The following is a 14,809-nucleotide window of genomic DNA, read 5'->3' as shown; positions in this document are numbered from 1 at the left end:
CATTTGAAAATGTTGCCCTATATTTGTCCTACATTTGTCCCGGTTTGGAGGTCCTGACTTATAGCAACCCTATGTGTATACAACTCCACTTCTGCAGCTATCAGCAGAATGTATCTCTTATGGATAGTGACTTTTTGGCCCTGCATGCCTATCATGACTTAATATATCCCTAACAGAATTTCATCCTATGAGTGACTCTATTTGCCTTCATGAGACTTCCTTCAGTATTCATAGGTATGTTTATTCCCCACAGTATGAAAGAGAAAAACCTTTGCTCAGCCTGTAGGAATCTGGAAATTGCAAGGGAGGAACAAATTTATCTTGGAAAGAGATGGACAGTTTCCCCTCATTTGCTCAGCCATGCACATGAATGAAGCATTATACTTGATTGCATTCCACTAGAGTAGAAATAGTAATATACTACTAGCAATTATGTCAAGAATGTGCAAGACCAGCATATCTATTGTGTGTAGTTGCACATATAGGTCCAGGGCAAGTCAAAGAAGATAATTGCTCACAAAGCATTATCTGCTTCATAGGGGGGAGGGGCAAGTTGTGAAGTTCATGAACTAGGACATCCTATCTCAAAAGCTCTAGTCTAGCACATGTGCTCCTACAGCACATTTTGGTACCTTAGCCGTCACTGAGTATACTTCCTTTGAAGAGTAAAGTACTTCCCCATATTGGTAATGAACAAAACTAAAATTTAAGTATTAAGAGAGTCAGCATTACTGGTGTGTGTGTATAATACCTGTTTAACCTTCTTTCAGTTCCAAGATAATTTTAGCGTTTTTATATTGGATGTCCAATATTTCTAATGCTAAATTCATATTAGTCTCAGCTAGAGTAGACCCACTGAAAACAATGGGATTTGCATAAGTGTAACTCACCAGTACTGGTTATTTTAATCCAGATTATTCTAATCTAGTTCAGACTGAATTTGAACTTAGTCCTTTCCACAGTACTGAAAGCACTACATGTATGGCCCTGCTGTAATTCTCACAACAATGCTACCAAGGGTGCAGCTACACTAAAGAAATAATGCAGTTTGACAACACTTTAAGTGCTATAGCTCCTTCCTATAGAATCTTGAAATGTGTAGCTTGGCATGGTTGTTGGCCTTCTTTGCCGAAGACTGACAGTGCCTCCTAAAACTACAAATCTCAGGATTTTGTATGATGGAGCCACAGCAGTTAAAGTGTATCAAATTGCATTATTTTATTTCTACAGTGCAGCTGTACCATACATCAGTGTTACCCTTATATGGCAGAGCCCAATACTATGAGGGAGTAATAGACTTTCTGAAGACTAATATGTTAGTCATATGTAAACAGGGAAGATCAAACCATGTTTTTCTGTACTTCACTTTAGCCACATGCCTATCAATTGAATCTCAGCCACTTTACTAGAGATGGGGAAATCTATAGTCCCCCAAACACAGTTATATAGCAATATTCATAAGCCCCAACTAGCATTTCTCCCAAGTGACCTAGAATGTTGGGAGTGGTAGTCTACAACATCTCCGCATCTGCTTCAGGAGGATCAGACATATGCTAAGGTTATTTCATGCCATGCCAACATACAAGATAAATACATTTTTCTTAACATATTTTGAAGATTAAGTGGATCCTATGTACTGTTGAAACATCTGTTTCTAAAAATGTCTTCCTTTTCTGCAACTCAGAATTTTGCCCAGGAACGCTGACTCTTTCCAGTAGAGACGAGGCTTTTCTAAGGAGGTTTTTAGTTTGGATTAACAGTTATGCTCCTGCACACAACTAACTTCTTTGTATCACTGTATGTGTATGAGTTGCAGATTGCAAAAGTGTTTTGAGATATTAAATACAGTTAAGTGCTTCAAGATGTTGTGAGTCAAACAGTAGGATATAAATAATTAGTTTCTTTGGTATTAATCTAATTTCATTATTACAACTTCTAAAGAATCATCATTACTTCACCAAATTATAACACCAAATGCTAATGAGAGAATCCTAGTCCCTCCCTTGTAATGGATCTGTGCTTCATAGGGTTCCCCATAGAGAAAGATTTATATGTAACATTGTTTTGAGATGTTAGATATAGTTAAGTGCTTCAAGATGTCGTGATGAAAGATTTATATTTTCTATAGCTTGTATCTCAGTGATGCACCTATTGAATCTCATCATCCACATTGGAGCAGCTAGGGCAGCTAGCAATCTACATTAAATTATGCAATTTAAAATCACAACATTTGAATCACACAAGTATATGGTAGTGGTGTACCTTCAAGTAATTTCCAGCTCATGGCAACCCTAAGGTGAACATGTCACAGGATTTTCTTGGCATGATTTGTTCAGAAGCGGTTAGCCTTTGCCTTCCTCTGAGAGGGTTTCTATGGCTGAACAGGGATTCCAAGTTGGCCTCCAGAGTCCTAGCCCAACACTCAAACCACTACACCATGCTCTCTACCATTAGATTAAAACAAGCAGCAAGAAATATAAAACACCTGAAATCCTATACAAATAAACATGTTTCATGTGCTATAAACTGATAAAGAGTATGAAGGAGAAATGAGTCTCTGGTACCATCACCAAGAAGATTCTGCCACATATAAACCCATGGGTCATACTATTCCAGAGCACCACAGTCCTTATTCCTGGGCCAATCTTAAATTCTGGTAGTTATTGTAGGATTGGCAAAGTGCACCAAGTACATGGATCCTGAGCCATTTAGGGCTTTGTACACCATTACCATCACCCTGAATTGGCATCAACAGCAGCCAATTACGCAGAGATTTAAGAACAGGTGTAATGCAGTGGCATTCTGCATTAGCTGCAACCTCCATCCCGTCTTCAAGAAAAGCCCCATGTCAATCACATTATAATAGTCCAATTGGGAATGTATCAGAACATGGACAACTGTGGCTACCATTATATTCATATGCACCAAAGCAAATATATTTAGTCTCATCCAACTGTCCGGCCAAATTCAGCAACTCTCTCCAGATGTACTGTGAAGCACATTGTGCTATGTGTTTCCATATTCCATGTTCTGAGAACCAACACAGAATAGTCTACTGACATTTTTGCCACATTAATCCCCCCCCCCTTAGTCACTTGTAAAACATTATTAATAGAAATATTTAAGCAAAGGTTGGACAGCCCATCAGTCTCTTGGAAGTAGTAGTTGCATCCTTTATTGATCACAGTTGCACTGTTTCATCTGGAAACTAGGACCTATGAGGAGTGGCTTAGGCAGCTGTCTATGTTTAGCCTGGGGCAGAGAAGGTCAAGAGGTGAAATTATGTTCAAATATTTGAAAGGATGTCATATTGAGGATGGAGCAAGTATTAAGGATGGAGCAATAGGGCTTATCCCTATATCCCTTATCCCTTATAACCCATGGGCTTATCATATGCATGGGAGGATGGAGGGTGTTTGCTGCTGCTCCAGAGACTAGAACAGAGAGCAATGGATCCAAATTACAGGAAAAGCAATTACACCTGAACATTAGGAAGAACCTTCCAATGGTAATAGCTATTTGACAGTGGAATATTCTGCCTCGCAGTGTGGTGCAGTCTCCTCATTTGGAAATTTTCAAACAGAGGATGGATGACCATCGATCAGGAGTGATTTGATGGTGTATTTCTGCATGGCAAAGGGTTAGACTGGACAGTCCTTGGGGTCTCTTCTCACTTTATGAGTCTATGATCAACAATGGCACAGACAGAAAATTAGTTTCTTACAAGGTGACAGAGGTTTGCCTAAATGCTGAAAAATGAATTAGATAAACAAATCTGTGCAAGACGGACCCAATGGCCACTTCTAGGTAGCTAAACACAGCAGACACTGTCCGACCAACCTAGAAGTGACTAAAAGATCTCCCCAGTTGAAAGCAGTGGATCTGTTAGCTCCCCCCCCCCCACCCCCAGCTATTGCATAGGCACCTGAACATCAAGGACAAGGAGGAATTAAAGGACACAGACATTCCTGGAATTAGAGCTGACAGTTTTTACCAATAATGAATACCATTGTGGGGGGAAAAGTTGATTCATTTTACAGGAATCTTGTTTCACAAGAGAAAGCTAAACATTTGTGGCAGTTTTGGCAGCAGAAGTGTCCTGACATTAAGAGACCTTTCTTTTATTACAAAAAGCAAGAGGACCTGGCCAGCTACACTGATGGACTCCATTAATGTCATCTTCCATTTCCTGCTTTTTTAGGGACACGAGAAACATCTGGGCTTCCTACCCAGTTTTTCACATAGCAAGTAAAATAGTTATTAATCCAATAGCCTCGTAAACTCCATTCAAACTTTCTTTGAAGACAACGAAGAATCTACAATTACAGCCATATCTTCTCAAACATAAACAAATCTTGTTTACCATTTTCCCATCCATAACAGTATAGGTCTTGTGGAAGGAATATTGCAGAGATAACACTATGCAGTCCTCATTAACAACTGGTAACATAATCTAGACAGCAAGCATGGTGTAGTAGTTTGAGTGTTGGACTATGACTGGAGACCAGGGTTAGATTCCCATCTTGGCCATGAAACCCATTGGATAACCTTGGCCAAGTCACATGCTCTCAGCCTCAGGCTGAAGAAGTGCAAAGAAGGGGGACAGGATTAATGGGATTTAATTTCTTTTCTTTATTTCTGGGGGATGGGAACTGGACAAATTATAGCTTCAATGACTTTCAAATCCAACTATTAGCATTTAGCAAGCCAGCAATTGTCTTTGTTAGAAGTCATATCTGAATAGGTGTTTTTATAAAAGATACAGAATTCTACTCTGTTTCAACTATTCATATCTTCTGGGGAGGAGAATAATAAAGTACACTTTGAGGAATTGGGAAGCATGGGAGAAGAGGAAAGAAGAATGTTGTGTGTTCAACACTGACTAATTTAGGAAGGGGACAAAAAGTGTGTTTCTTGAGAATTGAACCCCAAAGTTATACCTCCTATGCCCTTCTCATTTCCCTTCAAGCAGCAGTATAACCAAGCCAGGGCCTGGAGACTTGAATCATTTGGGCTTTTGATTAGTTAGAACCATGATGACACGAACCTAGTTTCCCTATTCTCTGAATTTAGCTGCAAGTTTTACAGTAACTAATGATGTTTTTCCCATCAATATTATGAGCTATATACTGCCTATGCACAGTATTTTGTGGCATCTTGGTCTTGAAAAGACAATTAAGACCCATTAGCCTTACCAGATCTCTGCACCTAGCGGAGATAAAAACTATTTGTTGAAATGGATCAGCACAGGGTGAGCATTTTGGGGGTGGAGGGGTGGGTTCAATCAGACTGTAGTGACTGTCACCATGAGTACCTCAACTTTAGAACTTACTGTGACATGACTGCCATCAAGGATTTTATCTTCCCATCATCAAAGGAAGCCCCTACCTGAGTTATATATATTTTGTTCTGTATATGCAGTATAGCACCACAATATCATCCACAGCATTTCCAAGTAGAAAAGGACTACCCTTGTCCTTACCCCTGCAAATCTACACATGCAAAACAATCATGGTTTATTATAGTCATGCTTATTGTTCTCTTTTGTCCTCACCTTACTTAAATTGTTGCAAACTGAGTTCAAAGGGCAAAATTAGTTTGCACTCAATTCACTCAGTAGGGAGAAGAGGGAGCAGAATCTTAGCCTTCCCAGTAAGTTTAGGCAAAAGCAATTGCTGCAGCCTCTCCTAGGATAAATTACTATAGCCTCTCCTCATTAATAACTCACATTAGAATACTGCTTGGCTACATGTTTCCTGGAAGATATGCAAAAGAGGGCCAACATGGTGTAATGGTTTGAGCATTGCACTCTGATTCTGGAGACCAGAGTTAGAATCTCTGCTCAGCTATGGAAACCCGCTCAGCTAAGACAACCATGGGCTAGTCACACTCTCTCAGCTTCACAGAGGAAGGCAAGGTCGAATTTTCTGGATAAATATTACCAAGAACATCATGTGATAGGTTTGCCTTAGGTCAGAAATGCTTTGAAGGCACACAACAACGCAAAAGAGAGGCAATAGATCACCAAACACACAACAATGGAATAGGTCTGCATAAACCATATAATTTTTATATAGAGATGCAAATTTCCAGTAGAAACACAACACATCTTGCTGTAGTGACCCATTTGCATGTCTTCTCTCCAGATACAAAATATTGGTGGGCAACTTCAAAACCCGTACTATCTCCCTCTTGTGGTTCTTTTACCTTGCAACTGGACTTGGTCTGGACAACTCTTCAAATAGAAGTTGACTTCAAACAGAAGACAGTTCTCTGTAAAGTAGGACAGATAACTACCCTAATTATAGAAGGCAAAGGAATACACCCTGGAGGTTCCTACATCGGGATGGGAAGAAACAATCTTTAAGTTTAAAATCTGCAGTTGCCTTTATCAGTACATTGCTATGTATCTGTCACAAGGCCTACTGATGCCATAAAATTCTTGGCTTTTCCCTTGAATGAGTCATGCAAAGTCCCCCCCCCCCCATTCCAGACTGTGGGCTCCCAAAATTGAGATACTCTGTTGTGTGATACAAGTTTAGAGCAACTGATGCACTATGCTCAGTTATAAAGAACTTCCCATCTTGTGTACATCATACTAGGAATAACCCAGGTATCAACACACATATAGTAATAATACATACAAGTTTTGTCTGCTAAGTATATTGTGGTTTATGTAAATGTTTAGTTATGGCTGTAATAATTCTTGGTTCTATGTAACAATGTATTTTTTCTATTTAAAGAGGCATTGTATCTTTAACCCATATTTTATGACACCAGTTGTTGGGGAGCATGAATAGAAGCATGCCATTAACTTATATGCTGCTTGTAGGCTTCCCAGAAATATCTAGAATGATTACTGTGGGCACAGAAAGTTGAACTAGGTAAGACTTTTGCTCTGACCCAACTGCTGTAGAAAACATATAGTCAGCCCTTTGTATCCACTGATTTTTTATCCATGGATTCAAGCATCCATGGTTGGAAAATATTTTTAAAAATGTATAAATTCCAAAAAGCAAATCTTCATTTTACCATTTTTTTTTATAAGGGACACCATTTTACTATGGCACTGTCTTTAATGGGATTTGAGCATCCATGGATTTTGGTATCCATGGGGTGTCCTGGAACCAAACCTCAGCAGATACCAAGGGCCTACTGTAGGTACTTGGGGAGAGATCAATATAAATCCATAACTGAATCTGCAGTGTATTCAATGAGAATAACTGGCCAAGGGGCCATCTACAAGAGAGCTGATCTACTTGGCACTCCCTCACACAATGTTGTTTCCACTGGCTGCTTCCTCTGCTGAACGCAGAACATCTGAGGTTATCAGCTGGTGTATCCTACAGCATAAAGCTAAACATGCATGCACACTGCAATAGGCAGGATACTCACCACTTTTTCAATTTATTACTCAATTATAATCTGAACTGCTGAGCTAGCAGGAAATTAAAGTTCAGTGCCAATACATTGTCCTCAGCTGGCCCTACTGTGTGGGTTAGTTCAGGTTTCCTTAGCACCAAAGATGTCAGAAAAAGGTTGTAAGCTGGACTGGCTTCCTCCCCTGCTCCAACCAAATATTACCATTGCAATAAAGTCACTGAAGTTCACATGTCTGTATTGCACATTTAATACTGTGGAACTGTGTGACTTATTCTGGGAGGTAGCACTGTTGGAGTAAAATGGCCTGCAAGTGGTGAACAACCCTCAAGCAAAGGCCATCACCAGACCTATCATTTAGTGCAGTGGAATGGTCACTTCAGGAAGCAGATATTGGGAGGTGGCAGCAAGGTGCTACAGCAGGGGTAGGCAACCTTTTCGAGCCGGTGGCCGGGTTGCTGTCCCTCAGACAACTGGGGGGCCGAAGCCAAAAAATAAATAATTAAATTATTTAAAAAAAAATTTAAATAAATAAATAAACCGGGACAAATGTAGGACAACATCTTCAAATGGTGGACACTTTTTTTTAAAAAAGTGGAGGACACACAAAAAAAATTGCTGATTTTTTAAAAAATGTTAATATAAATGCATGTTTCTGAGGCGTCTATAGACAATTGCCCCCCTTGCCCCTGCGCACGAGAGGCCAAAGGCACCGGCAGCAATTGGTGGCAGGACCGGGCAGGGGCCGGTCCCAAGGCCTTGCTGGGCCGCATTCGGCCCGCGGGCCGCAGGTTGCCTACCCCTGTGCTAGAGCCCTACAGTCTTTAAGTTAGCCTGCTGTGTTCCAGTATGGTATGGAATGCTCTCCCATTGTCATTGCTGGGGGAAAATAAAGCATTCCAGTTAATTTTTCTACTCTGACTTGATAGCACAGAAAATTGACGATGATTTGGCCTTTTTAGCGATTGGTAGTAATATTACTGTTGTTTTACTGACTGTATTTTAGATACTATTGTATTTTGTATTGTATTGTGGTTTTTATTCTTTGCTGTAATCCCGCCACGATCTGCAGGGAGAGGCGGGAAATACAAATAAAATGTATTATTATTATTATTATTATTATTATTATTATTATTTGGAATATATATTTATGTGGAGAGGGCATGCCATCTTGTTTTTCACCTCAGGCAGCAAAATGACATCGTTGAGCCTCTCTGAGCATCATGCATGAGCATGATGTAGCGGAGATGACTTCCAAATGAATACAATAATAATTGTGTCAAATGAATATAGTACAATGCAGTTGGTCTCTGTATGCAGGGATTCTTTAGCCACAGATTCAACTATCATAAGAGCCCTGGTGGCGCAGTGGTTAAATGCCTGTACTACAGCCACTCACTCAAAACCATAAGGTTGCAAGTTCAATACCAGCAAAAGGGCTCAAGCTCTACTCAGGACTGCATCCTTCTGAGGTCGCTAAAATGAGTACCCAGATTGTTGGAGGCAGTTAGCTTACACTTTATCTGAAGATGCCAGCCACAGATGCTGGTGGAACGTCAGGAATAAACTCTTCTAGAACATGGCTACATAGCCTGTAAAACTCACAAAAAAACTTTGTAAACCACTTAGGGAGTGTTTAAGTGCACTGATAAGCAGTATAGAAATGTACTTGCTATTATTATTGCTAACCATCCACGGCTTGAAAATATTCAAAAGAAATCAAATTAAGACAAACCTTGATTTTGTCATTTTATATAAGGAAGACCATTTTACTATGCCATTGTATTTAATGGAGCTTAAGCATCCATGGATTTTGGTATGCATGGGGCATCTTGGAACAATATCCCAGCAGATGAGAAGAATGTACCACTATAATTGGAATCAAGTGGCATGTGTACTGTTAGACATACATCCCAGTGCTTAAAGAGGCAACTGGTGATTAATACATTCCAACCATAAATGCATCCAAGACAGAGTAACTTTGTCACAATCTCTTCTGTGCTTGGTGCATGTGGGCAGCACAGAGCTGGATGAGATAGTTATTTTAAGCCCATATTCACTGTTTTAGCTTTTTGGTGTAACTAAAAGTATGACCTGGCATTTATATGACTTGAGGATTCATGTTGTGACTACGTCAGGATCTTGTTCCTTCTCTGAAGGACCAACTGATTTACAAGAACTGTGCTTAAAATGCTGTCATAGATAAACCTACTCATAAGTAACTAATAAAGTTGCTCCATAAAGTTTCATATTTGAGTTGGTCAACTAAATCTTAGACCTGCTCCCAAATTCTATGGCTCTGTTAGGAAGTAATGCTTAACCATAGTTAGGCATTACATCTGCAAAGAGAAAATTGTAGCCAGTAACTGCTTTCAAGGCTATTTATAGGCCTTTGCATGCAGTGTCCCAAAACAGAACTCTACCCATTTTACAAAAAGACAGGTATGCTTTGCTCTAAATTCTCCCAGTGCTATAGCAATCTGTCACCTCAAGTTTTAACATTCAATAAACTTACAGTAAGCAAAGAACTGTTCAGCCAAATAAAGTTACAGTCAAGCAGGGATAGAAACGTGTGGCCCTTTAGAAGTTGTTGGAGTACAACTCCTATCAGTACTATCCAGCATGGCCAATGGTAGGGATGATGGGAGTTGTAATCAATAAAGAAATCTGGAGGATGACAAGATGCTCACCCAGAAACGCAGAGAGGAAGAGACTTGTCAACCAACAGAAAGAGATGTGGTGGTTTGAATGTTGCCCTGGGACTTTAAAACTGAGGTTATATTCTCTACTGAGCTATGAACTCCACTGGACCAGACTCTCTTTTGGTACCTGGCTATTGTGAATATAGTATACAAAGTGAAAAAGAAAGAAAGGCACATATGCTACCTCAAATTAAATGAAGGAAAAGCAAACTGTAAACCTACCACATCATGAACAAACACAAACCTTATCTTCTTCTAAGTCCCAGTTTATTCTGTTAACAGCTTAGTTCCTGGGCTGTTAGCAATCCTTATAACACATTCAACTCTCCTTACTACACCTGTGAGATAGAGGTCACCTGCCCCTTCTCTCCTAGTTCTCCTCTTTCACACTGCTGCAGAAACACAATTCTATTTTAGGGCCAGCATGGTTTGGCTCCCTCTCCTACTTCCTGGCTGCAACCAGAATTTAAGAGATGCATTCTGAGATTACACACCCATACAGAAGACCTTCCAAAACCTATTAACTGGCTGGATTCCACTGTGGCTACCATCAATAGGAATTTAAGATTTAAGCTTCTGGGGTTCAGGTCAGGTTTTTGAGCCTCGACCACCTGCTAACCAACAAGTTGGGTGAGAATTTCCCCACCAAGTAATAAGATTTTCTTAGTATAGGGCTACAGTTTCCAAACTCTGTGCCACAAGCCCAGGAGCAAAACTTGCCAACAACTATGCTCTTCCATCCTATAGACAAGTCCTTGTTGACTATATTAATCTTGCATTCCCCAAACACCCTCTTAAGATTTGCTTTTATATCTGATGTTTTTTAATTTGTCTTTTCTTCCTACATTGTAATTTTATCTATTCCTCTATCTAATTGTTATTACTTTTAGAGTGTACGCCTCGGGCAGGCTTTTATATATTCCTTAATTTTACTGACTTTGTACAGCGCTGTGTATAATTACAGCGCTTTAGAAATAAAGTTTAATAATAATAATAATAATTAAGACAACTTTGTTGTTGTTGTATCCCTTGAAGTAGTTTCCAACTTATTGTGATCCTATCATGGGGTTTTTTTGGCAGGTTTCTTCAGAGGTGGTTTGCCACTGCCATTCTGAGGCTGAGAGAGTGTGACTTGCCCAAGGTCACCCAGTAGGTTTACATGGCCAAGCTGCAATTCAAACCCTGGTCTCCAGAGTCCTAGTCAAATGCTCAAACCACTGTGCCACGCTGACACTCCTTAAGACCACTACCTTCCACAAAACTAGTGATATTCAAGCAGACCATAATGCAACTTATCAGAGTGCTGTACATTTATTTATTTATTGCTATAAAATGTTCACTCCCCGATGCATGAGTACTAAATCTGACATGTTTATCCCCAGTAAGAAATACTTTCCCCCCCTTCCTCGGCTAGTGTGGGGGTAGGCAAAACAGGAAGAAAACAAATCTCAGGAGGACTCCAGGGGCTTTTTAAAAGGCCTCCCAAGCCACCCATCACCAGGAGCAGACTCCCAAGCCTTCCTGGTTAATTGTTCCAAATCATAGGAGTTTATCACATGAAGGAGATCTAGAATTTATCCTGTGAATATCCTGGAAAAATCGTGTAATTACACAAAATGATTTCACACAACGTCACACAAAATCTGCCATTAAAGTGGTCACAAAGAAACATTAACACACATTTTTATTTCAGGATTTCAGTGACAATTATTTCTGATGTCACTTTATTTGCGCAACTATGTGTGATAATCATTCGTGCAATTACTTGCCATTTTCGCTTTATTTGTGGGATGCTTTAAATGTGCTTTAATCTCTCTTTAATGCCGAAATTAGCCCCAGTGTGATAAAGTTCTTAGACTGAAACTCCTTTCAGCCAGCCTGTGTTATTGGAGGGACAATTTACTATTGTCTCTTGGCTCTCTTTAGTGAGCTACTGTTTGTTTTCACTTGGGCAAGGAAGAGAAGTTCAGAGGAATGATTTTACACCTGGGAGGAAACTCTGCTCCAGGCAAAACAACTGGCCTCAGCAGGGCATTAGTTTGGGAGGACAGGACCCTAAACCTTGATGCTTATCAGGGGGCCAGATTTAAGCCTCATCAGCCTAGCGAGCCCCAAGGCACCTTGAGGGTTGTGCCATAAGGTTTAATGGGGCTGTAACTCTTTCTGTAGGTTTCAAAGACATAGATGTGTTAGTTTGGAAAATCACTAGGCAAAGGGATCTTGCAGCACCTCTGAGACTAAGAGAAAGCTAGTAGTTTGTGGCCTGAGCTTTCGCAGACTTGGGTCTACTTCCTCAGATCCAGATGTAAACTTGATGTCATTGGCTGGTGTGTATCTTCAAGTCACTTCCAACTTATGGCAACCCAAAGGCGATCCTATCAGGGGGTTTTCTTGGTGTGTTCCTTCAGAGGAGGTTTGCCACTTTCAACCTCTGAGGCTGAGAGAGTGTGACTTGCCCAAGGTCATCCAGTGGGTTTATGTGTCCAAGTAGGAATTCAAACCTTGCTCTCCAGAGTCCTATGCTCAAACCACTACTACACCACACTGGCTTTAAACTTGTAGTACTGCAGGAGTACAAGAGCCAGTGTGGTGTACTGGTTTGAGCACTGGACTAGGACTCTGGAGACTGCAGTTCAAATTGTGGCTTGGCCATGCAAACCCACTGGGTGACTTTGGGCAAATCACACTCTCTCAGCCTCAGAGGAGGGTTTTGGTAAGCATCCTTTGAAGAAGCATCCTTTGAAGAAGCTAGCCAAGCAAACCTCAGGAAATGACTTAAAGGCACACAACCACAACATCCCTAGCTTGACAGGCTTCTTGATCCTCTTTCCTTCTGCTACCTTAGTTTTATTTCACTGGCCTCCATTTGTGTGTGTATATATATTCTTGCTGCCCTCCCTCCCCAAACTGTCAAAATCTTGGTCTTTTAGGGTGGCACTTTCCATGCATTCCCCCCCCAGGCCATTTACTCTCAAGCCAAGTTTCCTAGGCTGCCACTAAACAGGCAAACACCATCTTCAAGTCTCTCTCTCAGCCCCCTTTCATTCTCTGTTCCTCCTCCTCCTCCCTCACCATCCAAGTTTGCCAAGAGGCTTGAGTCCTTTAAAATACTGTAGACCAAAAAAGATCTTTTTCTCTCTCTCTCTCTCTGCAATTTTCTGGTTTAGGAGAATAATTTTTTTAAAAATGCATTTTTAAGGGGGGGCAAGGCAGGGAGGGAGGGGAGGGGGCCTGGGGGGTATAAGTCTTTCAAGGCTGGCATAATCTGTTCAAGAAGGTTTGTTCAGGATCTGAGAATGAAAGCCAGCCTTTGCAAGATCCTTGGGACCAGTCCATGGGGAAGAGGGTTAGGACTTCCCTCTCCTTTGGGGAGTTCGACTAGAAAACCGGGAAAGTGGAAAAATGCATCGCCTGGAGAATAGATCAGAGCAGGAGACCGAGGGAGGAGGAGGACCATGGGCCGGTAGGTTGTAGATGTGTGTGTGTGTGTGTGTGTGTGTATATATATATATGTGTGAGTGTGTGTGTGTGTATATATATATACACACACACACACACACACAAACATATATATGTGTGTATATATATATATGATGTATGTGTGTATACATATGTATATGTGTGTATATATGTACACTATGTGTGTATACATATGTATATGTGTGTATATATGTATGTGTATATATATATATATATATTTACATCTATGTGTCTGTATATATATGTGCGTGTGTGTTTATGTATCTACATGTGTGTGTATATATATACACAAAATATATGTGTATATGTTTATATATGTATATATGTATGTGTGTGTATATATATATATACACACATCTATGTGTATGTGTATGTAGATAAATAAAAAATGTATGTATGTGTATATATGTGTGTGTGTGTGTGTGTGTGTATGTATGTATGTGTCTATCTGTCTCTTAAAGAGGCAGATCCTCTCCAAGCTATGAGCCCCCCAGAGCAAGGCTTCCACTCTGCAAAGAGCTCCAGGGAGGGTCTTCTCCTCCTCCTCCTCCTCCTCCTGCAATCTCTCTCTGCGCCTCGGACCCTCGCTGCAAAGAGCCAGGACCGGGGTACTTACGCGGAGGGAGGGAGGCAGCCAAGGGTCCCCAGGCGGCGGCGGCGTCCACTGCGTCCTCCGTCCTCTCCGCCGGAGTCAGCCCCTCGGAGCCCCGCCGATGGTTTTAATCGGGCAGGCAGGCAGCGGAGGCCAGCCCCTGGGCGCTCCCGGTTGGATGGCCTCCGCCTCCTCCTCCTCCTCCTTCTCTTCCAGGCGGCGGACGGAGGGGGCTGCCTCCCTCCCTTAACCCTTTCCAGCCCCAGGAGGAGGAAGGAGGGAGGGGGAAGAAGAGGAGGAAGAAGGGAGGAAAAGGAGGAGGAAGGAGAAGGAGAATGGAGAGAGAGGAAGAAGAAGAGAAGAAAGAAGTGGAGGAAGAAGAGGAGAGGAAGGGGAAGACAAAGAATAACAAGGGAGGAAGAAGAGGAGGACAAAGAAGAAAGGAGGAAGAAGAGGAGGAAGAAGAAGGGAGGAAGCGCAGCAGGAAGAGGAGGAAAAAGAAGACGAAGAACAAGAGAAGGAAAAAGAGGAGGAGGAGGAGGGGAGGAAGAGGAAGAAAACCAAGAATAAGAAGGGAGAGGAAGAAGAGGAGGAATAGAAGGAGGAGGAAGAAAAGGAGGAGGAGCAGGAAAAGGAGGAAGAGGAGAAAGAAGAT

The 14,809-nt window shown here is 41.2% G+C and overlaps 1 protein-coding gene across 1 annotated transcript in view; it reads right to left on the bottom strand.

Moving 5' to 3' along the window:
• DAB2 (DAB adaptor protein 2) overlaps positions 1–14,287 on the bottom strand; it is a 62,344-nt gene extending 48,057 nt beyond the window's left edge. Inside the window, exon 1 of the mRNA XM_042453385.1 lies at positions 14,179–14,287. The gene's annotated coding sequence lies outside the window, so the exon portion shown is untranslated. The remainder of the gene's footprint in view (positions 1–14,178) is intronic.
• Between the last annotated feature and the right edge of the window lie 522 nt (positions 14,288–14,809).

Source organism: Sceloporus undulatus, chromosome 2, assembly GCF_019175285.1.
Source record: "Sceloporus undulatus isolate JIND9_A2432 ecotype Alabama chromosome 2, SceUnd_v1.1, whole genome shotgun sequence".
In the NCBI taxonomy this organism is placed as follows: Eukaryota; Metazoa; Chordata; class Lepidosauria; order Squamata; family Phrynosomatidae; genus Sceloporus; species Sceloporus undulatus.
Note: the sequence above shows the minus strand (reverse complement) of the source record. Positions and strands in the feature narration are given on the sequence as shown.